Here is a 26,392-nt window from a genome sequence, read left to right as displayed (position 1 = left end):
ATGTGGCTACTGTCTTTCATTTGACCAATTTTGAGGTTGTATTTAGTGGGAGTTAAAGTTCTTCTGTATCAACTGTTCAACAAGTCTTTTACGTTACCAGGTTAGACTTCTGTTGATCCCCGTATTCATTAAAGATATTGAATGCAGCAGGAGTGGTGATCACTTCTCCTAGCCTATAACGTTAGCTGCTGGCTAGAGCTGCCTGTTGACGTTAACTACATAGCTAGCTAATGAAGGCTTTCAACAACAATAGCCAATTTGACTGAGAAATTGACAAGCTAACGAATTCATGTCAAATCAACCACTGTTAAACAAATTGTCGAGGAATTAATATAACGGGCTGTCTTAAATCATGCTGCAAGTGTTATGTGGTAGTTGACTGCTACTGTAGCCTTGGTCTGTAATGGGAATGTTTTTTTATATATATATTCCTATGCACATTTTCAGAATTCATAGTATGCCATAATACCATGCCCTTTAAGGTGAATCAAATGTCATGATAATCTCACTACATATCTTCATTGCCTTGTGTGAACTATAGTGCTTTTGGGTGGATAGGGTTAATCAATTACCTTTATCCCATATTTCCCCTTATTCACCTCACGTCTGAATGTCGAAAACCTCATGTGAACTTGTAGTCTAGCCTATGCACTGACACAATAGCAGTGTTGTATTCTGTCTCGTTCTAGAAAATACCAATTAGCCTCCACCCCTCAAACACACCTAAGCATGCAAAGAATTCAGTGACGTCATTTAGAGCCTAAGCTGTACTGAATTTAGTTTTAGCCTTGGCAAAATATGCTTGTGTAATTGGGCCCTATGCTTTATGGTGAGAGACAGGGTCAGGCAATGTTTTTGTATCCCAATCAAGATAAGACCGGCTAGTTATTAGAGAGATGATTGGATAAACAAAATTGTCAATACTCAAAGCTGATTGCATTGTGTCCCCTAGATTTATACACAATGTCCTCCACAGCATGGGAGAGGCAAGCTCATTCTGTAATGGCTCTTAGAATATTTTATTCAGAGAATAGGTTGAATTACAACTAATAAAAAATGTAGTTATAGCCTATTAATTACTGCGTTAAAAGCCCCTGTCTGACATTTTCTTTTCCTATTGTTAACCGGTTGTTAACCTTTTATCTCACGCTACCTTTATCTCACTGCCTTTGTTAGGTACTCAGTAATTAGTGAAGGCACCTAAAAGGATAATTGTCAAAGGAACAAAATGGAGGCCAAAGGTGTTTCCTCATCTAATCTCCACCTTGTCGCACATCCAAGGGCGAAAAGTAAAGTATGGAGGTATTTCGGCTTTGACACCGATGCAGACGGGTGTATACTACACTGGAGGAGGATCTACTGTCGCATATGTATGACTCAAATAGCATATTCCGGCAACACTTCCAATCTCTCGTACCACCTGGAGAAGAACCACCCAGCTGAGTTTGTGAGGAGCAACACAGAGCAGATGCGTGAGGCAGTCGCAACAGCCTACTCCAAGATAAAAAACTGAACCTATGCAGCAGCAATGTCAGGGAGCCATCCTGAAGTGGAGCCCAGCGTTTGAATATATCAACCGACGGCATAATGATCTGACGTCTGCGATCATCAGCTTTGTCTGTGAAGGGATGTACCCTGTGTCTGTGGTGGAAGAACCCACCCTTCAGGCCCTTTTAAGGACAGCAGATCCAAGGTACTTGCCCCCTAGCAGAATCAACGTGGCAATGAAGGCCCTACCACAGAGGTACAATCAGATCCGAGATGCAGTGCTGGGTGAGGTGGCAGGGGTGGTGAACTGCGGTGTCTCAACTGACCTTTGGCAAAGCCAAACCCAGAACAGGACCTACATCTCCCTGTTCATGCACAAAACGGACTAGGTTCCGGTTTCTCCATGAGTTCCAGGTGCCTGAAAACTTTTGAAGTTCCAGAGGACAATACAGCTGAGAATTTTACCAGAGCATTGTACGAAACCTTTGTCGAATGGGGGATAACTCACAGTCAACGGTGCCACCACTAACGGTTCATTGGACATTGTGAAAGCTTGCTCTCTTCTGGATCTATCCGTGCAGATGCCTTGCTTTGGCCACACTATAAATCGAGGGATGGATGAGGCCTTTCAGCCGTTGACAGCTTTTTGGGACTTTGCCGCTAACTTTTTGATTATTTCCAACAGTCCGTGATGGCTATGTATCTGCTGGGAGAGAAGCAGAGGCAGCAAGGCCTAGCCCAGTGTGTCCTCATCAGAGACAGGGTCCGATCCTGGGTGTCCACGCTAACAATGCTCCAGCGCTTGAAAGAGCTGCAGGCCATTGTCAGTGTGGTACTCATGGAGGACAGTGACCACCATCAGCTGAGTTTCAATGACAGTGAATGGAACATGGTTGAGGGCTTGATTGGAGTTCTGCAACCTTTCAAACTGGTAGCTGACATGATAACAGACTGTAGATATTCGACCATTAGTATGGTGAGGCCTGTTCTTCACATGCTGCTGAACACAACCCTCAAGGCCAAAGAAGGGGACACGAAAGAGGTTGGCATGGCCAAAGAGGTAATCTCCAAGGTTGTTGTCCAGCACCTACACGCAGACGTCTGAGATTGCAACGTTTCTCAACGTCGCCACTTTCCTGGATCCCCGTTACAAGAGGCTTCCTTTCCTGTCCCCCCATGACCGCTCCCAAGTGGAGAGTGACATCATTGAGGAGGCCAAAGCCATTCTTGAGAAACAGAGGAATGAGAATGTGGTCACAGATGAGTTGGCTCCTCTTTCTGATGAGCCACCCAACAAAAAACAGACTCTTGACAAACCGTTTCCTTCATGTAGCAATGCAGGCAACCCTTTGGCTGTGATATTTTGCCAGTCAGGCAATGACGAGAACCAAGAGGAGCTACACGCTCAGGTCGTGGAAGAGCTGAGCAACTTCAAATCCCAGAAGATCCTGCGTCTCAACGAAGACCCTCTCCATTGGTGGTCGGACCGTATGGGCTTATTCCCTACTCTCCCTAAGGTGCTCCAGAAGTACTGGTGTGTCCCCGCCGCTAGTGTCCCCTCCCACAGACTGTTCAGCTCCTCAGGGACTTTCTTCTGTGGTAAGAGGAACTACCTCACCCCGGCACATGTAGACCAACAGGTGTTTCTCTATGAAAACTCACAGCGCTGCCATGAGGCTGAACCTATTGAGGATGACTCAGGGGAATGGGGCTTGGGACAGGAGCAGGACTCTGGGTTATGCCATGGAATAACTGGGCAGGCCGCTGCCCATTACCAAACAGTTACAATACCCTAATCCTAAAGGAAATACTTAACTAAATGTCCTCAGCATATATTCCTATGTTATCTACTAGTAAAAAGGATTTATGTGAGTGTAACATCTGGTGAATTTTCCATTTCTGATCATGCTGCAATTTTATTTGATTAACTATTTGATGTAGGGCTAAATGTCTTTTATTGTCTCAATGTTCAAGTCATTTCTGAGTCATTGTTTGCTTTGCTCTTTGAAGTCCTTAGACTGTTTAAGATGTCTTTACAATACGTTTGAGATAAGCTTTGATGTGCCAAGCTTTGTTATCTCTACTGAACTCTCAGAAGAACATAAAGTATATCCTATATAATTTGAATCTCTGCTTGCTCGTGTTCATTTTGTGTTCAATGTGTCCAATACAATTTCCTCAGATGAGTCCCGATGGGACTACTAAGGTATCAAATTGCATTTATAGGCTTCTCCTCAGTGTTACAGTTGTTTCGGAAAGGAAATCAGCAATGAACTGCCCATTTAACCACCCACCAGACGCCACTGAAAATGTGATGCAAATCTGATGGGGAGAAATGTAATAGAGTTGAAATCTCAACCATCCTGATTACCCTCAGTGCATAGATACGCACTGCGGCTCTAATTTTAGTCATGCTAAACTGTCTGGCCGCTGCAGGCTGTGCTTTGTGTGCTTGTTGCGCAAGGTCATTTTATCTTCAGGGGCAGGAACTGTTGTTGTCAAGCAAAATGGATCTATTTGGCATCGATATTGAAGGGCTCTACCTCCCTGCGTGTTTCAGGACTAGAGGTCGTTACGGACATATTTACAGGTGACTCACTCAACTTCAGTCCGACTCCACACTGTACACTTCAACAACTGCAGATTATAACCCAATGTAATCTCTGACCCAACACAAATTGCCCCAGAATGGAAATACTGTGTGTTTTATAATGGGCAAAACAAAATGGAATTATGTTTTGTATTGCTCGTAATTGAGTTGTTCTCAGTGATATGTTGGACTGGATGGAATAAATACGCCTGTTTGTATCAACCCATAGATTTTTCCATTGTATTGCAAGGTAATGGCAACGTATGGACCATAGTTTTCTTTTTCTTCCTCACACAGTTTTGCCCACACAAAATGGAAGGGTTGCCATAGTGATGGGGGGTGCCCGAGGAATGGGTTATGAGACTGCAAGACACCTGGCAAGCCTTGGCGTGCATGTGGTTATAGGTATTGTAAACACACCCTTTTGGTCATGACTCAGTAATCTCCCAAATCATTCTAAAATGCCCAATCCAACATAGTTGAAGCCTGTGTGCTAACATCCTTAGGTTCATGTTTTGTTGAATTGTAGCTTAAGTAATGCTGTTGCACTGATTTTCACTACAGTACAGAGGGAATCTAAGGGAATATTTGATACATTGCTAACACATCCCTGCCTAAGGCAGTTATTTCCTAACCTAATAAAATTTGACTCTTCAATCAAATTGAATAGGGTATTGCAAGGAAATCATTATTAACGTAAGTGTCACTGCTTCAATGAATCAATGAAACCCAAATCCGAAGTGTAGGTTTTAGTCTTTCACTTGGCTCTCCCTGGTCTCTACGATGAGGGGAGGATACCTGCTGCTCCAGAGTACCCCATTCATTCATCCCTCCCTCCATCCATCCTCTTTTTCCCCCCTCATCATTCCTCTCTCCTCCAGCTGGGAACTCTGAAGAGGAAGGCCTGCAAGCTGTGAAGAAGATCCACGAAGAGGGCAGAGAGGGGAAAGGTAATTTCCTCATAACAATTTCCCTTATAGCCTCTCTCCCGCTCTGTCTCTCTCCCTCTATCTCTCTATCGTTTCCACACAGCCATTACAGAATAAATAGGCTACCTCTCAAATCGGTCTGCTCCTATACACAGGCAGTAAAGCTATTCAGACATAGGCCTATGTACATGAGTGCCCTGGCTTTTAGCTGTGTTTCCCGGGGTAAAAATGTGGGTGTATGTTAGTAAGAGTAAACCTCTTCTGCTTTATAACCGCGGGAGGATGTCTGTCCACCTGCACCTTGTCAGAGGCGGCTTGGATGCCAGAGTCCATTCCAAAGGCAATTATCTAAAGGCTGCAGGTTTTCTCTAACAATTCCCTTAAATGTACTTTTTCCATTTATTTTGATAAAAGCAAGGCCGTGTCACACGAGTGGGAGCAGGGGAAAGGCGAGGGAGATGTGTTTGTCTGTGCTTGTGTTTGATGAGTACGAGGAGGAAAGCGAACTGCTGCCAACCAGTCTCAGTCTCATTGTCATGCAGATGTGATTTAAAGAGGCTGTTTGGAAAGGAGAAGGGAAGACAGCATATTTTGATCCCAAGCGGGCAGCTTCTCTCTTCCCTTCCTCGCGGGTGCTGAGATGACAATGATCGTAGCACAGCTCCAGTCAGCCAGGGTAACATCATTGTCGTGTACGCCCTGCGCCCACAGAGTAATGATGACAGACGTGGAATTGAGAAATGGTTTTGTTTGTATTAAAAACAAGAAATGTCCCCCTGGTGCCAGGAATCCCCCTCTTCTCCCCCTCTCCGCCCAGCCCTGGCATGTACTGTCAGGCAAGCAGTGTTTATTAAGCCTCTAACAAGTTGTGTGGGAGGCAAAACGATAAGAGTTCCTACATGAACAGGGATATCTGGTTGTCTTATATAGTGTGTACTAGTCGGCCTGAGAGCCAATAACAATGTCTGCCACATAGATGCATTTCTGAGCAAATTTTTTGTATGTGTATTTCATGCCCTCTCCTATATCTGAGCACGTTTGGTATTAGCTCTGTATGTCAGAGTTTGTCCTCGTCACCCAACATATAATCACTCCATATCACTGTGTTTGTTTGCGGTCTAAGATTGGATGGTTGAGGAAATGTTTGTGTGGCATGTCACCAGGAATTCTCCTCTGACCTTAGTAGGGCTAGAATGTCTAACCTTGCTTCATCAGCAGCATACGGAGACAATAGAACAGATTTGTGTGTTGTCAGAATGTGTTTGCTAAATCACCAACCAGGCAAGACAATGCTTAGAGACAGTAGCTTCAGGTCCTATTAAGCCTCATTCATTCTTCCCCCCTCCACAGTTTAACCCTGTTCCTTATTCAAGACTGTCCGCTTTAGAGACGTCTCTACATAAGAGGGGACACACACTAGGGCCCGGTTTCCCATAGAGATGGAACATATTTAACCTTTATTTAACTAGGCGAGTCAGTTAAGAACAAATTCTTATTTACAATGACGGCCTACCCCGGCCAAACCTGGACGACGCTGGGCCAATTGTGCGCCGCCCTATGTGACTCCCAATCACGACCGGTTGTGATACAGCCTGGATTCAAACCAGGGTGTCTGTAGTGACGCCTCTAGCTCTGAGATGCAGTGCCTTAGACCGCTGCGCCATTCCATGTAACATGCATTTCCCAAAACCCCACGCAGAGAGAACGTTCAATAATGATAGGATCCAAAGAAAGGCATCGCTGCTCTTGGATCAGCTTTCTCCCTTTCAAATCTTACCTTAACTTTCGAATTATTCTACAATACTGACAATTGATCACAGCCTATGAGATATAACCTATAGCAGGGTTCCCCAGCTGGCATTCGCACAGAGGGTGCTTTCATTTGTGCACCCCAAGTTTTCTGAGCAAACCAATAAATAAATGACTAAAAACACCAGGAAATCAGCTCCAGGGGATTTTAATTTAGAAAATCTGTTCCCAAGTATTCCCATTCATAATAGAGAGACATATGATGGTATACAAATGTAAGTGTAATGTGGTCTGTGTGTAGCTTGTGTAGAGGAGTCAGGCACAGGACAGCAGATATGAGTAAATAAACGTAATTTACTCCAAATAGGCAAATATAATACAATAAAGCGAGCCCACATAACGGACCGTATAACATACAAACAATTACTCACAAACAAACATGGGGGAACAGAGGGTTAAATAATGAACAAGTAATTGGGGAATTGAAACCCGGTGTGTAAGACAAAGACAAAACAAATGGAAAATGAAAAGTGGATCGGCAATGGCTAGAAGGCCGGTGACGCCGAACGCCGCCCGAACAAGGAGAGGGACCGACTTCGGCGGAAGTCGTGACAGTAAACAAGGTTTGAAATGATTATGTTTAGTCAAATATATCTGTTTGGGCTTCTTGTGGTCAATTTGCAGCCTTCAAATTATTTGTAATTATGTTCTGGCCCACGACCATCCACTCAAGAAAAAATCTAGTTGAACCCTGACCTATAGCAACAAATATTTAGCCGGCTTATTCTAATGCTTACCCTATGTAATCTATGCAGAGTTACTCCACCTCAAGAATTGCATTTGGCGAAAGGCTCGGCACACGCATACTCAGGCTGACTGACTCTCGTTCAGGCAAATGAGAAATAAGTGCACTCAGGCCATCCGGAGGGCCAAAGTTAGTTACTTTAACCTCTATGGGCTAGGTGGGACGCTAGCGTGCCACCCGTGGTGCACTCCATCAACAGCAGGTGCATTTCAAGAGCGGCAAATTTGAATCCAAATAAATGTCAAAATTCAAATTTTTCAAACATACAACTATTTTACACCCTTTGAAAGATAAACATCTCCTTAATCTAACCACGTTTTACGATTTCAAAAAGGTTTTACGGCGAAAGCATAAATTTAGAGTATGTTAGGACAGTACATTTACAAGAGTTGTGTGTAATGTTTTGTCAATTCAAAGACAGGGTCACCAAAACCATAAAACCAGCTAAAATGATGCACTAACCTTTTACAATCTCCATCAGATGACACTCCTAGGACATTATGTTAGACAATGCATGCATTTTTAGTTCTATCAAGTTCATATTTATATCCAAAAACAGCGTTTTACTATGGCATTGATGTTGAGGAAATCGTTTCCCTCCAATAACCGGCAGTCAAGTCAGCGTCACAAATTAAATAATTAAAATTAGAAAACATTGGTAAAATATAATATTGTCATTTAAAGAATTATAGATTTACATCTCTTGAACGCAATGAACTTGCCAGATTTGAAAATAACCTTACTGGGAAATCACACTTTGCAATAATCTGAGCACTGCGCCCAGAAAAATACGCGTTGCGATACAGACTAGACGTCATGTTGGGGAGATCTAAAATCGAAAATACTATGTAAATAATCCATTACCTTTGATTCTCTTCATCAGATGTCACTTCCAGGTATCACAGGTCCATAACGAATGTAGTTTTGTTCAAAAAAGCTCATCATTTATGTCCAAAAATCTCCGTCTTGTTAGCACATGATCTAAGCCAGCCGGGCTTCTCGTCATGAACGAGGGGAAAAAATATATTTACGTTCGTTCAAACATGTCAAACGTTGTATAGCATAAATCATTAGGGCCTTTTTTAACCCGAACATGAATAATATTCAAGGTGGACGAATGCATACTCTTTTATAACGTATTGGAACGAGGGTACCCAACATGAACTCGCGCGCCAGGTGTCTAATGGGACATCATCGTTCCATGGCTCTTGTTCGGTCAGATCTCCCTCCAGAAGACTCAAAACACTTTGTAAAGGCTGGTGACATCTAGTGGAAGCAATAGGAAGTGCCAAAATATTCCTCAGCCCCTGTGTTTTTCAATGGGATAGGTTTAAAGGTAATACAACACATCAGGTATCCACTTCCTGTCAGAAAATGTCTCAGGGTTTTGCCTGCCAAATGAGTTCTGTTATACTCACAGACACCATTCAAACAGTTTTAGAAAATTTAGGGTGTTTTCTATCCATATGTAATAAGTATATGCATATTCTAGTTACTGGGTAGGAGTGGTAACCAGATTAAATCGGGTATGTTTTTTTATCCAGCCGTGTCAATACTGCCCCCTAGCCCTAACAGGTTAAGAGGCAGTTCTCTCTCTGTGGGTCTAACCCCAAGAAGTTCTGTAAAACGGTTAAAGACCTGGAGAATAAACACTCTTCCTCACAGCTGCTCGTGTCCCTTAAAGTTGATGATGTGGTTACTGACAAGAAGCACATAGCTGAGCTCTTTAAATCACCACTTCATTAAGTCAGGATTCCTATTTGACTCAACCATGCATCCTTGACCGTCCAACATTTCCTCAACTTCCACCCCTTCTAATGCGACTAGCCCCGATGCTCCTCCCTCTTTTTCCCCTGCCCCTGCCCCACTGAGTCTGAGGTGCTAAAAGAGCTCCTTAAACTTAAACCAAAAAAACCATCTGGGTCTGATGGTTTAGATCCTTTCTTCTTTAAAGTTGCTGACCCTATCATCGCCAAGCCTATCTCTGACCTTTTTAACCTGTCTCTCCTCTCTGGGGAGGTTCCCATTGCTTGGAAGGCAGCCACGGTTCGTCCTTTATTTAAAGGGGGAGATCAAGCTGATCCTAACTGTTATAGGGCTATTTCTATTTTGCCCTGTTTATCAAAAGTCTTGGAAAAACTTGGCAACAATCATCTCACTGGCTTTCTTGATGTCTATAGTTTTCTCTCTGGTATGCAATCTGGTTTCCGCTCAGGTTATGGATGTGTCACTGCAACCTTAAAGGTCCTCAATGATGTCACCATTGCCCTTGGTTCTAAGCAATGTTGTGCTGCTATTTTCATTGACTTGGTCAAAGCTTTTGATATGGTAGACTATTCCATTCTTGTGTGCTAAGGAGTATTGATGTCTCTGAGGGGTCTTTGGCATGGTTTGCTAACTACCTCTCTCAAAGAGTGCAGTGTATAAAGTCAGAACATCTGCTGTCTCAGCCACTGCCTGTCACCAAGGCTGTAGCCCAAGGCTCGATCCTAGGCCCCGTGCTCTTCTCAATTTACATCAACAACATAGCTCAGGCAGTAGGAAGCTCTCTCATCCATTTATATGCAGATGATAGTCTTATACTCAGCTGGCCCCTCCCCGGATTTTGTGTTAAATGTTCAACATCAAAGCTTTCTTATTGTTCAACAAGCTATCTCTGCCCTTAACACCTCAAAAACAAAGGTCATGTGGTTTGGTAAGAAGAATGCTGCTCTCCCCACAGGTGTGATTACTACCTCTGAGGGTTTAGAGCTTGAGGTAGTCACCTCATACAAGTACTTGGGAGTATGTCAAAATGCATATGAAATGAGATTTTGTTTTACTACAATGTAAAAAAAAAAATTAAACTGAGCCATGTTGGTTTAAAAAGCTGACTCTTCCAAATGAAAAATTGATCACAGATAAGGATTTTGTTCTTGTTAAGTTTCGTATTTTTTTGAAGGTACTATAGAGAAGAATACCTTTTTTCTTTTTTTAATTGACATAAAGAGCCGTTGTGTTGAACACTGTGCAATGTTTAACAGTGAGAATGGCAGAATGTTGAACTTACTAAATGAAATGAGAGTTTGACTGTGTGATATTAGGTTGCTTCTTGTGAAAATAATTTCCGTCTGGATTTTAATTTTAATGATACATTTTTCATTTGGAAGAGTCAGCTTTTTAAACCAACATGGCTCAGTTTAAATTGTTTTTACATTGTCCTTCTCTCAGCTGCAGGATAAGGTTAAATCTAGACTTGGTTTCCTCTATCATAATCGCTCCTCTTTCACCCCAGCTGCCAAACCCTGATTCAGATGACCTACCTACCCATGCTAGATTACGGAGACGTAATTTATAGATCGGCAGGTAAGCGTGCTCTCGAGCGGTAAGATGTTCTTTACCATTCGGCCATCAGATTTACCACCAATATTCCTTATCGGACACATCACTGCACTCTATGCTCCTCTGTAAACTGGTCATCTCTGTACCCGTCGCAAGACCCACTGGTTGATGCTTATTCATAAAACCCTCTTAGGCCCCACTCCCCCCTATCTGAGTTATCTACTGCAGCCCTCATCCTCCACATACAACACCCGTTCTCCCCGTCATATTCTGTTAAAGGTCCCCAAAGCACACACATCCCTGGGTCGCTCGTCTTTTCAGTTCCCTGCAGCTATTGACTGGAACGAGTTGCAAAAAACACTTCAATTGGACAGTTTTATCTCAATCTTTTCATTCAAAGAATCAATCATGGACACTCTTACTGACAGTTGTGACTGCTTTGCGTGATGTATGGTTGTCTCTACCTTCTTGCCCTTTGTGTTGTTGTCTGTGCCCAATAATGTTTGTACCCTGTTTTGTGCTGCGACCATGTTGTGCTGCTAAGTTGTGTTGCTACCATGTTGTTGTCTTGCTACCATGCTGTGTTGTCATGTGTTGCTGCCATGCTATGTTGTTGTGTTAGGTCTCTCTTTATGTAGTGTTTTGTTTTTATCTCAATTATTTGTACTTTTAAAACGCTGGCTCCCGTCCCCGCAGGAGGGCTTTTGCCTTTTGGTAGGCCGTCATTGTAAATACGAATTTGTTCTTAACTGACTTGCCTAGTTAAATATAACACTAAATCAAGATTTGGCACATCATTGCGCACACGTTAGGCTACACATTAGTAAATATATTGAGGCAAACATTACAGACAGTAGCGTAGCCTACAAATAGCTAAATAAAACTAAATTCGAATGAAAATTACATTAAGTTCAATATCATTTTAATATAGGCCTATATATAGCCTACTATATGGATATTGTAATACAGTTATCTCGGTTTTCATTTGAAGCATCTTAATATCCTTTGCTTGTTTGTAACAATTGCAAAGACATTGGCGACTTTGTATTCGTTCTGAAGTTATCTGCTGTCACAGAAAGACAGATAAACAAGTTGATTTTGTGTTAGCTGAGATCTTCTGTTTTGTTAAGTTGCGTCAATTCGAATCTGGTATCAGAACAAAACAATCGGCACATAGTAACTTCTGAGTTCTTTGTACTTTAATTAATGCAAACACTTGAATGGTAAATATGTGGCTCGTATATACGGGCTCTCTGTAACACCTCGCAGGGCAGACAGAGAACTGGTAATGACATCACATGTTCTTCCTTAAATACTGGACAGACTTAGTTCCCTCTCCATGAGGGCCTGTCATAGTAGAGGCTAGAATATGGTTTAGACTTATTCCAGCCTATCGATGGCGTGCAGGTTGGTCCCAACCTCTAGACGCACTCCTGTTTCCTGGCTTTGTTGTTGTCTCTGGCGGATGTCTCATCTTGTGACTGCAAAATGCACAGTTCTCTAAAACCCTTACACCCCCCTGCATATACCTTTCACCCATATCCTGTTATTGCTATTATTCTACAGAAAAGCTCTTGTAAAACCCTCTTTTAAAGCATCAGCATTCTGTCCACATGACCCACCATCACATGAGCCACTTCCTCTAACATATAGCAGTATTCAATTATCTTATAGTTAATAAACGTATCATTATAGCATCTGTGTTATATTATATAGGTTATGCAAACAGATTGTTATATTATATAGGATATGCACACAAATAGTTGGTCAAACCCTAACAGTTTATAAAGTGACGCGTATGGGCAAAAAAACGACGTACTTATCTGTTCTGCGAATGGTCTGAGGCAGTCATTGAATAACAAGCGTTTTCAAGGGCAACTGTAGGGACGACGGTTTTGTAAAACAGTGCCGAGATTTAAAGATGATCCGACAAAGTTCTAACGATGAATTTAACCTCAAAATGGTTTTGGGAAGCCGGGCCCAGAAACTATGGACGGCCGCGTGCCATTGACCAGAATATCAACAGTAAATTCCCCGATGATTCTACAAAACAGCAAAAACAGCCAAATTTCGTTGAAACCCCAGCAGGTAAATGCTATAACACACCGCGACGTGGCCAAAAGATTGGACGGACACCGCTGCTTTTAGCTGTTTGTCGTCGCCGTGTCTGAGCCTTTGTCCATTCAACACATTTTGGTGTGGTACTGTGGGACCCCAACCGCTGTACTACTGTACAGTCAACCTGTTATTTACGGTCATCTAGAAACGTACAGCATCTGCTGGTATTTTATGATAATTGCCGTGTCTCGGCAATAAAAGTTGGTGACTTTTTTTTTGTGTCAGAAAGCCCAGCGTTTTAGTTTGCGACACCAGTGGCAGCATCCATCTCCTTTGACGACTTCCTGACTTCCATACCACCTTTCTGCAATGGAGAGTGAGAGATGAATCTCACGCCAATAGACATCCTGCTGATTTGCCATCCAATCTGCCTTCTCCTTTTTCTGAGCAGCGTCAATCTATCCTATAATGCTCCTAGAAATTGTGGATGATCAACCTCTTATCCGAGTTGCAGCTGGATGGTCAAACTAGCAGCCAGCCTGTTGCCTTTCCTCTGTCCTGTTATTGGACAGCAACTGGTCAGTTTGTCTACGTCCCGCAGCGGTCAGAACGGGTCAGAGAGAGAATGTAATTCAGTATTTCAACACATCTTTGGATGAGACATCTTTGTTGATTTTCCAGATGGCACGACGCCTTCTAGTCTGTGCCCTCCAGCTGGCTATTTGGCACTGTGACTAGTCTGGAGGATACCCTTCATTCCTTCATGACAGATCTGGCACCGTGACAAAACTCTGGCACTAGAGATGAACTGGAAGAATATTTACTACAGCGTGGATATTTTTTCCAATAAATTATTCTAATCTATGTAAATATTGGTCAATATTGGACCGTGATTTAGAATAGAGAGAGCTTATTGGGGATCACACATTCTCAGTGGAGTTATTACATTTTTTTTATGGATATGTTCATTTTTGGAGGATAAATGCCCAGTAAAATCCTAAGAGCTTGATATTTACGAGAGTTTAAGTGTTGGAGAAGAAGAAAGGAAAGAGGAGAAAGAGAATAATTATGCGTTCGTTTGGATATTTGAACGGTATTAGATGAATTCCACAGCAATGATTTGTAAACCGTATAACCACCATATAGTTAGCTTACTCATACAAGGGACAAAGAACAGCTTCTCTCCAATTTCTACTCTTTGTAAATCACGGTCTCTTGGGATGACCTTATACAAGCCATTAGCCGGGCGAATATTTTGTTATCTCCCACTTAAGATACGAGATCGTTAGCTAGCAAGGCCTTTGTTGACTCACTGTGACTCACTGATTATTACAGAGAGATGTCCTCTGTCCTCCTCTCTACAGCTACATGGCTGTCAATTGACCTCTTTGACCCCTCGCTTTACACAAATTTGTTCAGTACAGTTATGGGTCGTTAGTATACACACACACACACACACACACACACACACACACACACACCCATCCCCTATGGGTCTTTCCTAGTACCCTTATGAAGCCATTTACAGAAAGGTTTTAACAATAAAAGGTTGATTTTTGAAGCAAACTTCCATTTTCCTACCAAGAGTTGCTGAATATCTTTTCATCTGTAGTTCTCCTTCCCAACAGAACATCTACTTTTATCCTGGATTTCTCTAGCTTTCTCTACTCTTATTTTATGGGGCCATTTATACGTCAGCTCAACAATGCTTGAGCCACTGTTCACTCTTTACACTCAGTGGGGAAGAGTCCCGGGATTATTGTAATGCAGAGTAATGTACCTAATTATGGGACAATCATGTGTTTAATTATGTGCTTGAGCACTTGGTTCGGGGACCCCACAAGCTGTACCAAGTGGTTCAGAGATATGACATTCTGATTCGTGTGTGTGTGTGCGTGTATGTGGGGCTAATGTCATTACTCAATACTATTGTGTAAAACCCTAAATTCCTAGCCATGGAGCGAGCTTCAGTCATGATGTTCTTGTTCCTGTCTCATTATAGCGTTGACTTTTAAAATGCTTTGACTTCATTTAATTAGGATTGAATGTGGCCCTTTTTTTTTATGTTGGAGCAGTTATCAAGATACATACTGTATTTATTTGCCTTGCACTGTTATGCAGATGAGTAAAGTTCAGTGAAGCACTCTGTCCACTCTGTCTCTTCCTGTGGTGATGGAAATAAACGCGCTATCATTTGGCCCATAAGAATTGATTCCTGCATACACAATTAACTCTCCAGCTTTTCTTGTAACGTTTCGTCGGTTATAGTTTCCATACCAGGGAATATTAGATATACATCTACATGTGCTTTCTGCTCTTTTATTACACTGCTGATGAGATCGTGTTTAATTCATGCCAGGTCACTGAGTGTATTGCCATAATGTAATCTACCTCGTGTTTAGTTTTAGTCTCACGGTTTATAGTGTACTACTGAATGAGACCATGGCTTATCATACAGCTGTTTATCCTTCAGGGGGACAGGAAGTAAAAGATTAGGATTTGCATAATTAGGATTCCTGAGATGTTAAACGCAAGGAGGGGACTTTATGCGTATGAGGAGAGAGGACTTTATGCATATAACATTTACATAGAAGATTCTACTCATTGCAAGCCTTTGCAATAATCTGTCTTGCCTTTTATGGACTGGTGTGATCACTTTACTGTCTGTCAATGGTTGATGTAAAACTAAATTAAAGGAGGATGTCTTGTCCCGACCTGTGTTAGTACTACTGTAGCTAAGCAGACATCTATGACAAGGTAAAAATCTGTCATTCTGCCCCTGAACAAGGCAGTTAACCCACTGTTCCTAGGCCATCATTGAAATAAGAATTTGTTCTTAACTGACTTGCCTAGTTAAATAAAGGTTAAAAAAAAGGTGGGAAAGGGTTAGGGCTGTATCTCCCTCACTAACTTTAAGCATCAGCTATCTGAGCAGCTCACCGATCGCTGCAGCTGTACACAGCCCATCTGTAAATAGCCCATCCAACTACCTACCTCATCCCCATATTGTTTTAGTTTACTTTTTTTGCTCTTTCGCACACCAGTATTTCTACTTGCACATCATCATCTGCACATCTATCACTCCAGTGTTAATTTGCTAAATTGTAATTACTTCGCTACTATGGCCTATTTATTGCCTTACCTCCTTACTCCATTTGCACACACTGTAAATAGATTTTTTTCTATTGTTATTGACTGTACTTTTGTTTATCCCATGTGTAACTCTGTGTTGTTTTTTGTCTCACTGCTTTGCTTTATCTGGCCAGGTCGCGGTTGTAAATGAACTTGTTCTCAACTGGCCTACCTGGTTAAATAAAGGTGAAATATATATATTTTTTAAATGTATTATAGTATAGGAAAATTGTAATGTTTGTTTGTGATTTGTTGATGCCTGTATACAGTTGAAGTCGGAAGTTTACATACACCTTAGCCAAATACATTTAAACTCAGTTTTTCACAATTCCTGACATTTAATCCTAGTAAAAATTCCCTGTCTTAGGTCAGTTAGGATCACCACTTTATTTAACAATGTGAAATGTCAGAATAATAGTAGAGAGAATGATTTATTTCAGCTTTTATTTCTTTCATCACATTCCCAGTGGGTCAGAAGTTTACATACACTCAATTAGTATTTGGTAGCATTGCCTTTAAATTGTTTAACTTGGGTCAAATGTTTTGGGTAGCTTTCCACAAGCTTCCCACAATAAATTGGGTGAATTTTGGCCCGTTCCTGCTGACAGAGCTGGTGAAACTGAGTCAGGTTTGTAGGCCTCCTTGCTCGCACATGCTTTTTCAGTTCTGCCCACAAAATGTCTATAGGATTGAGGTCAGGGCTTTGTGATGGCCACTCCAATACCTTGACTTTGTTGTCCTTAAGCCATTTTGCCACAACTTTGGAAGTATGCTTGGGGTCATTGTCCATTTGGAAGACCCATTTGCAACCAAGCTTTAACTTCCTGACTGATGTCTTGAGATGTTGCTTCAATATATCCACATAATTTTCCATCCTCATGATGCCATCTATTTTGTGAAGTGCACCTGTCCCTCCTGCAGCAAAGCACCCTCGCAACATGATGTTGCCACCCCCGTGCTTCACGGTTGGGATGGTGTTCTTCGGCTTGCAAGCCTCCCCCTTTTTCCTCCAAACATAACGATGGTCATTATGGCCAAACAGTTCTATTTTTGTTTCATCAGACCAGAGGACATTTCTCCAAAAGTACGATCTTTGTCCCCATGTGCCATTGCAAACAGTAGTCTGGATTTTTTATGGCGGGTTTGCTTGCTGAGCGGCCTTTAAGGTTATGTCAATTTAGGACTTGTTTTACTGTGGATATAGATACCTTTGTACCTGTTTCCTCCAGCATCCTGACAAGGTCCTTTGCTGTTGTTCTGGGATTGATTTGCACTTTTCGCACCAAAGCGCGTTCATCTCTAGGAGACAGAACGCGTCTCCTTCCTGAGCGGTATGACGGCTGCGTGGTCCCATGGTGTTTATTCTTGCGTACCATGGTGTTTATTCTTGCGTAGGTACAGATGAACATGGTACCTTCAGGCGTTTGGAAATTGCTCCCAAGGATGAACCAGACTTGTGGAGGTCTACAATTCTTTTTCTAAGGTCTTGACTGATTTCTTTTGATTTTCCCATGATGTCAAGCAAAGAGGCACTGAGTTTGAAGGTAGGCCTTGAAATACATCCACAGGTACACCTCCAATTGACTCAAATGATGTCAATTAGCCTATCAGAAGCTTCTGAAGTCATGACATCATTTTCTGGAATTTTCCAAGCTGTTTAAAGGCACAGTCAACTTAGTGTATGTAAACTTCTGACCCACTGGAATTGTGATACAGTGAATTATACGTGAAATAATCTGTCTGTAAACAATTGTTGTAAAAATTACTTGTGTCATACACAAAGTAGATGTCCTAACCAACTTGCCAAAACTATAGTTTGTTAACAAGAAATTTGTGGAGTTGTTGAAAAACGAGTTTCAATGACTCCAACCTAAGTGTATGTAATCTTCCGACTTCAACTGTATTTAGGCATAGAAGAATGTTAATGTTGTTTGTATGTTTTGTGTTCTGTTCACAGTGGAGTTTCTGTTCCTTGACCTGTGTTCTCTGAAGTCGGTACGGCAGTTTGTCCACAGGTTTAAAGCCAGGGCTCTAACACTTCACATCCTTGTCAACAATGGTACTTATACACCAAACAACCTCGTTATTCAATATATCACAGTATTCACCTTTAAAGAGAATCATAGCATAGTTATTTCATCTGAAAAATCAAGCGAACACTGGTTGTCGTCAACCTTTGAAAATACAGTGCCTCCTGGTCCTAGGAGGCCTCTGAAATGGCACCCTATTCCCTTTAGTGCACCACTTTTAACCATAGCACTATGAGGTAGTGCTCTGCTATAGGAATATGGTGCCATGTCAGGCGAAGCCCTATTGTGTAGTCCTCCGTGGCAGTTTGTTTGAACAAAATAGCTTTTATTGAGAGAAGGTCTTTGGAGACTCCGGTACTGTCTGGCTTGGGGGGCTCCCATGCTGTGGTAACAGTCAGCCACTCTCTGCTCACAAACAGGCTGAATTAATAATTCACCAGTCTGCAAGATGCTAACATCACTTATCACACCCGGCTGATGGATAATGGATGGTAGATGCCGAAGGAAGGACGTAGTGCAGACGTTAGTGCCACCCCATTGAGAGAGTAATGATAGGGAAAGGTCATCGCTACACAGACCCCGGATGTGTCCCAAACGGCGCTCTATTCTCTATATAGTGTGCTACTTTCGACCAGGACCCATAGGGCTCTGGTCAAAAGTTCTGCACTAAATACGGAATAGGGTGCCGTTTGGCGCGCAGGCCTCTATAGCATCCTGATTTCCCTGAATTCACCCCGTCGGTAGAGTTGTCGTCACGCCGTGAGTTCTCTCTGTCTATGCCCTATGCTTTAGTAAGCTAAGCAAGGCCTAATGCCACCTTGTATCTCTTTCACTTTAGACATCTAATTGCATGTCGAATAGTGTTATTGACAAACTAATCGTTGTAATCTCCATTACCATGTAGTCAATGGTGTTTAAGTTAGAGTAATGAGCTGTTTCAGTCTGCATTAGGGGAAGGTGTGTGCTTGAGAGACCATAGACTGATCTGCAGACAAGTCTTGTTGACCATCGTGTGTAAGTGTTATAGCACACCTAGAGGTCAGGCGTCTATAGAGGGAGTGTTTTTAATAATAACTTAATAAGAAGATATGCCACGTAGCAGACAGATCTATCCAGAGGAATTTAGGCCTACCCTAATAAAAAATGTATGCACTCCCTGTACTCTAAGTCTTACAGTGAGTACATACTTTTTTAGCGTACCGAGTGTGATCTCTACGAGAATCGAACCCACATCCTTAGCAGTACCATGTATTTCTCATTTCACAATCACTCAACAGAAGTGTCAGTTATTGATGGAATATTTCTAGGGTGTTTTTTTTCTAGCGGCTATGCTTCTGCCTCTGCATTGCTTGCTTTTTGGGGTTTTAGGCTGGGTATCTGTAAAGCACTTTGATTGAAATGTCATATTGCTTGTCCTTCATAGCCAGTATCATGCTGGTTCCCGAGGGAAAGACGGAGGACGGTTTCGAGCTGCACTTTGGTCTGAACTATCTAGGACACTTCCTGTTGACAAACTTCCTCCTGGACAAACTGAAGAGGTCTGCGAGACACGTCACCATGTCCTCCGCCACACACTACGTTGGAATACTCAATATGGAAGACCTACATGGCAGGTAGGGACCTGGACCTGCGTCTGTATTCACGATCCCAGCACTCCTACCCTGAGATGCTTCATGAGTATAGACCCAGATTATTTGGTATGTGGATTCCAACATTGTTCTCAGGTGTCCAATTGATAGCTGAAATTGAATCAATCTCTTGAAATCAAAATCCCCATTTGGTATTGTCATCTCTTTGGTATTAGTCATGGTTGATGGACAAACAAGTAGCACATTTAAAACCATTACCACTGTGGTAGTAGTATTTATCTGTTGGCTATGGGTGAATGTCATTCTCAATTCAAGATACAAGCTTTATCCAATGAATCTCATTGACCGACAAAGCCTCTTGATTCCCATAACTTTTTTTCCCATAACCTTTTTTGATACTCGTAAAATATTTTACCTCAATAAAAACACTAACATTTTCTAAAATGTTCTTCCCAGGACAACATTATTAGTTTTGATGACAGATAGTGTTGTGTGATAAACCATTATTATACCGTCTGTATTGAGAGGCTCCTTGTCTCAAGGGCAGAACAGCAGTGTCTCTCTCTTTCACGCCTGCGAATTTAGATGTGATAGATGGCTTCGTCACATCTGGGAGAAATGCTGCTGGCTACAAGGGCTAGCTGCAACGGTGCCACCTAGAAACAATCTCACGCTGTAAGAAAAAGAAACTGGGGGGGGGGAAACACGTTATAGATTGGGTATTTCACAGGCTGATGCTCTTATGACCTTCACAGTGCGTTTGTACAGAAAAGTTGCTTCGCTTTGGACAGTGTTTCTGGTGTTAACAATAAGTCTATCTATTCAGTACAGTACAGACAGTGTATAATAGACATTGGGTTTAGTCATGCAGATAGCTTAGTAGGGGGCATTGGATTGGGAACAACAAGGTTGTAGACAGCGTACTGAATAAGTATGTTATGTATGTTATAATTTGCTTAGTTTTTTTGGACAAACTAAACTGCCAAATGATCGTATTATAAAGCATGGCTTAACCCGAGATAAACGGTCTCTCTTGTCCTCTCCCTCTTTCCCCATCTCTCTCTCTTCCTCCCTCCAGGTCCTGCTACAGTGAGCATGGTGCCTACTCTCAGAGTAAACTGTCTGTGGTTCTCTTCACATACCATCTGCAGGAGAAGCTAACAGCAGGAGGGTTCCCAGTAACATCCAACGCAGTAGGACCCAGGCATGGTGGACACTGACCTGTACAACAACCTCTGCATTCCAGCCCAGGCAGCCAAGAAACCTGTTGCCAAAATGCTGTTTAGGGTAAAGTAGAATCTTAATCTAGATGACCATTCGAATATTTAAAGGCCACCTTAGGGTTAGGAACCTGAGACAAAAATGCATCAAATACACTATAGATATGGGCCACATTCCTTCTCAAAACTAACAACAGTGTCATAGTATTTCACCTAACAGTCTTGTACTTCACTATAGGATAACTTAAACTATGCTGACAGTACTGTAAGACTGTTCAGGGTACGGTAAACAACCTTTACAATTACTTAGGAATTTGGCATACTTGAGGAAAAAATGCACCAAAGATAGATATGGTAATAGGTGAAGCTTCTACGCTTGACCACAGCTTAACCGCGGTGATTGATGAGAATACTAATAAGGTGCAACACATGTGGAAACATCCAGCCTCTTACAGTTTCAGGCTTCATAATGAGTTTTTCTGTTGATCATATTGCCATGCAATCCCTGTGTTTTAAAAAGGATTATAATTGCATTCTTGGGGTTCTGAGATAGTAAAAGCATGTGAATTATAGTCGCATCAAAGGGTGTGTTAAATGGGGTGGTCAATTTATTCAGAACCACAGGTGAGTGAGAGGCACAGGAGGTTGGTGGCGCCGTAACTGCGGAGGACGGGCTCGCGGTAATGACTGTAGCGGAATAGGTGGAATGGTAATCAAATGCATCAAACATGGTTTCCGGGTGTTTTTAATACCATGTGTTTGATGCCATTCCATTCACTCTGTTCCAGCCATTGTTATGAGCTTTCCCCCCCTCAGCAGCCTCCACTGGTTAGAGGGTGTGTGTATTCATGAAAACTACATCACAATTTGTGAGAAACCTGTGCAAATAATCCCCATTATAATTAGCAGGTTAGCATTTTTCGTCATGAATCTTGTTCTGGAGGCAGCTCTGCAGGGTGGTCACTGGCTGGCACAAAATCATAAAATCATTTAAAACCTAGTGCCTAACCTTAACCACATTGCTAAATCTAATGACTAACTGTAACCTTAAATTAAGAACCAAAATGTACTTTTTGTTTTACATGAATTTTTACGGAGATCGCTCAGTTCTGCCTTTAAGACAAGACTCGTCCCAATAAACGTCAACCTGCTTATAGAATTTAGAGGCGAACAACAATTTAGCTGCACGCAAAATGCATGTGGCAGTAATGGTACATTTGTTTATTTCTTAATTATTGAAATCACCCTTGAATCTGCATCTAAAACGTCACATTACATGGTCACAGATTCATTCTGTATTATGGCATTGACAGTGTAGCCAATTTGCTTGTTTGCCTGAATAGTTTTAGATGACTGTCCTTTTTACCACAGAGAAATGTGCTGGGAAATTAAGCCTTACCTAGTTGGGCTTTAAGAATTAAAAAAAATGATACAGTTTTTCAAGGGTGACAATATAAAGATAGCCTGAAAAACATCTGGACTTCATTTCCTCAATACTCATATTCCACAAAGATAGTGAGTTGATATCGTCAGATATTGATATTTATCTCCGTCATAATTTCCTTTTGGAGGCTTTTATCTTGGAACTGGGGTCTAGCGCCGACTCGTATTTCATTATCTGTCTGATCGTTCGGGTTTTGTGTGTTTGGAAAGATGTCTCATCCACTGAGGTTTGGATTGCCAAGTATTGCAGCATTTGTTTTGCAGCATTTTGTATTGCAGCATTTGTATTGCAGCACTTGTTTTGCCAACTAACTGCAGTACGGAGGGCAGCTATGTGATGCCCACTGGCCACAGATGGTTGCTCAAGCCTTTGTCCATATTACAAGTGATGATCACCCTAAGAAATATGGACCTGCATGAAATATTGTTTTGTTCAACGTTCGTCACTTTTCCTTTCTCTACAAGTATTTATTTTATAAGTGAGACATGTACGTGTGCTGTCTAAGACGTGTATACACATTTCTGGACTGGCGGTCTTGTCTTGTGGCCCATCTGTCGACGGATTTCATTAGGGGCTATTTCACATCTGCTGTTTGGAAATCAAGCCGGCCTGTCTGCCAGTGTCTTCATTCACATTTTCCATTCAAGGAACATCCTCAGTGTTCATCAGATTGACTCTGTTTTTGGCCATACAACAATTTGGATTACTAAAACCTCACCTCTGGTCCAAATATATTGTGGGGAGCAAATTCTTCTTAACTCTTCGAAGTCCCCATCAGCAAGACATTCACACTCTATGTGTTGTTGATTGTGTTTGTGTGTTTAAACGAGGTACGTGAATTCAGATTCCCACGGGCAGCGAGTGTAGTGTTTAAATGCTCTGTGTTGGCGTTTGTTTCACCTCCAGTGCAGTGGGTCCATTTAGGAGCCGCCATATGCGCCTTATATAAGCTCTAGGCTTTCCAGAGCAGTAGGCATGGCCTGCAATAGATCAGTCTAGCTCTGCTTCCTCCTCTCTAACCTCTTCCACTTAACCTGCCTGCTGCTGCCCGGCCTGCTGCACATCACTCACCACAGGCTGCTGCTGCCAGACAGACGTGTTAGTTCACCTGAGAGCTCACAAACGCCTTAGATTGCTGTAACAACTGTTTGTCATGTATCTAAATAGCTTAATTCTTATCTCGTCCGCCCAGGCGCCTCTCTAGCAATTGAGCCTGGCGACAAGGTGTAACTAACTGAAGCTGCTTAGCAATTCAGTTGTGAAACGTATTTTGCATTTTGAAAATGGAACAGAGGACCACATCCTGTTTATGAAAGCGTTGATGTTGCCGGTTCGAATGATTGATAGAACTGGGCTTCGGTTTACAGTTTTGAAAATGGAACACAGGACCACTATGTTTCTGAAGAGCATGCCTGTCCCTGCCTGTCCATTATTTTTTAAAGTGTTATTTCTGTGTCATCTCCAGATCCCAGCCGAGGGAGCGTCCACAGCTATCCTGGCTGCCACTGCGTCTCAGCTGGAGGGGATCGGAGGCTGCTGCTTCTCTAACGGGGAGAGAACTGAATCCGCTGACATTACTTACGATCACAACGTGAGGGGCTGAGCGGTGGAAACAGAGCTGTGCGCTGGTTGGTCTTCGGGAGGCCTAGAGGAGGAACCAGGAACCATGATCTTAGAAGTATGCCAAGATCATTGGCGTGACACCTCCCTCCAGCGTCAACAACAACCAAGCTGCGTCCCAATTCTCAAGCCTTCCCTTCGGCCCTAAGTGTGCACTTGTTCCCTTCCCTTCATGGATTTAAAAGCACTGATATAGAACATATGGTAGCAACTCCCTCTAGCCTAGGCTGACACCAATCCAATGCTTTTAAATTCATGGGGAGGAGAGCACAAGTGCATATTTTAGTAGTATCGGGATCCAGCCCAAGTCAGCCCCAGCCAGCACTATATACAGAGACAGCCTGTGGACTTAGGCTAGCAACATCTAGCTACAGCACAAACCTTGGTTGTTGCCTCTACAGTAACTGTCCTCTCTTGACCTCTGTCCTCATAGTACTGCGTAACACATCAGCAATGGAATCGACTCTTCAGCATTTAATATCTTCTAACATATCCCCTCCTCCGCAAAGACAGTTCTGAAGACATCCATTCTGCCATGCGACAAGCTCTATTAAACACATGCTGAACTGCACATTGAGTGATGGAATTTATGTTTGTTATCTTGCAATACAAGTTCCGCTGCAAAATGTATTAAGTGTTGGTACTGTAGCTCCCTCTTCTGGAATCGCAGATAACAAAACATTAAAGAACACAAGGAACAACATCGGCGCTAGTAGTGCCTCGGAGCTACTAATATCTCTTCGAAACAGCTCCATCTTTTTTTCTGTCTAAAATTGGACCCATTCTTTTTCTCGTACTTGGACTCCCATCAGGGGCGGACTGGCCATCTGGCATTTCGGGTAAATGCCAGATGGGCTGGTCCATTTTTATCCTAGTGTGTAACTCTTTTATTTTTATTTTTTTACAAAATTATCATTATCTGGCTAATAATGGGGGCCTCAAGGAAAAGGAAAAAAAATGTCTGTTGTGTTAGAATAATGCCAGAGGCCATTTCTGGTCCTACTCCACCCCTGATTGCCATCAAGGACTGGACCAAATATCTGTAGATGTACCGCCTCATAGCTGTGATCAAAACTATCATATCAAATATGCTTTGGTGAAGGGCTAACAATGACAACCATGAGACTCGAACTTGGTTAGCCTTATTCCCGCTTAATTTGCACTTGCCTCGTTTAATGCGTGTGTCCAATCCTTGTTGTTGTCGTCATCCAGGAAAAAAAATGACAACGAGCTTCCTCATAGTACAGTAGATGCCTTTGCCTTGTTTGACTTCCTGTGCCCAGAGGGGATGTTCTGCCCTGCTATCTCCACTTCACTGTGACTGATGTGAAATGTTGTCGTGATTTTTGATGTCTCTGTGCCATACTGTGATAACAAAATGATGCTTATCTTTTAATGTTCAGAAACAGTAATAACATGTTAATGGTTGGTGGATCATATTTTCAGACACGCCATTTTCAGTCTTACTAGAAGATTCTGAATCTTTAAATTACTGTAAGTGGTTCTCATGATAAGAGGTTTCTAATGTGGAGAGTTCTAACTTGGGAGCTGCCTGTCATTTTGTGCTCGTGTTCGATGGCTGCTTGAATTACAAACACTTGCTGTGACATCTTTTTAATTAAGATGGTTAATAGGGACTGCACATCTTCATTAGCTAACTTCTTCTTCTAGGTGTCTACAGTCCATTTTAAGTATGCGTGTCGAAATTCTCATACAGGATATCGTCAATGTTTTGTCTTAAGTGTTTTGTGTTAGAGTACTGTATGTGTATGCATGCCTAAGCAGTGTAAGGTTCAGTTCTGTACATGCCCAAGACAACAGTTATTCAATAACAACAGTGCCAATACTTACATGCTCTTTAGAATACAAATGAGGAAGGTTGAAGAGAAGAGGACTCTCCTCCAAGCTTCCATCTGCTTTTGTTATAATACAAAATGTGTTATGAGTATAATGCTGGATAAAGGCAGAAATAAGAGACACCAAATAAAAATCGAATCAAATTGGATTTGTCACATGCGCCGAATACAACAGGACCTTACAGAGAAATGCTCACTTACAAGCCCTTAACCAACAATGCAGTTTTAAGAAAATACCAACAAACCAAAAAAGTAAGAGAAGAATAACAAATAATAAACACTCTAAACATTAGATATAATACATCCAAGATGTAAACATTTCAGTAGGACATTTTCATCTGAAGTAATTAGGTTATTCATTGTATTACCACAATCACTGTGAACGATGCCTTGTTTTCCAAGTTTTCTTTAGTTGTACTGTACTAATTAATGAAGTAGCTATTCATTTGAGTTTCAAGTCATTGAGTGATTCATAGATGTGACTGTGTTGTCCTCACTCATAGCATAGAGAAGGATGTCCACATTGGACACAAATCTAAATAAAAACCTATTGTAAATGAA

The 26,392-nt window shown here is 42.0% G+C and overlaps 2 pseudogenes across 1 annotated transcript; both read left to right on the top strand.

Annotated features, from left to right (window-relative positions):
* On the top strand, window positions 1-26,392 carry LOC106575206 (polyprenol dehydrogenase-like; annotated as a pseudogene). Its single transcript, XR_014381081.1, has 7 exons — window positions 1-100; window positions 4,376-4,483; window positions 4,960-5,028; window positions 18,030-18,131; window positions 19,526-19,715; window positions 20,770-20,978; window positions 23,821-26,392. The product of XR_014381081.1 is annotated as a polyprenol dehydrogenase-like (transcript).
* Window positions 97-3,615, top strand: LOC106575205 (E3 SUMO-protein ligase ZBED1-like; annotated as a pseudogene).

This window comes from Salmo salar, chromosome 17 (genome assembly GCF_965601325.2).
Source record: "Salmo salar chromosome 17, fSalSal1, whole genome shotgun sequence".
Taxonomy (NCBI): Eukaryota; Metazoa; Chordata; class Actinopteri; order Salmoniformes; family Salmonidae; genus Salmo; species Salmo salar.
The sequence above is the reverse complement of the archived record's forward strand: the minus strand, read 5'-3'. Positions and strand labels throughout refer to the sequence as shown.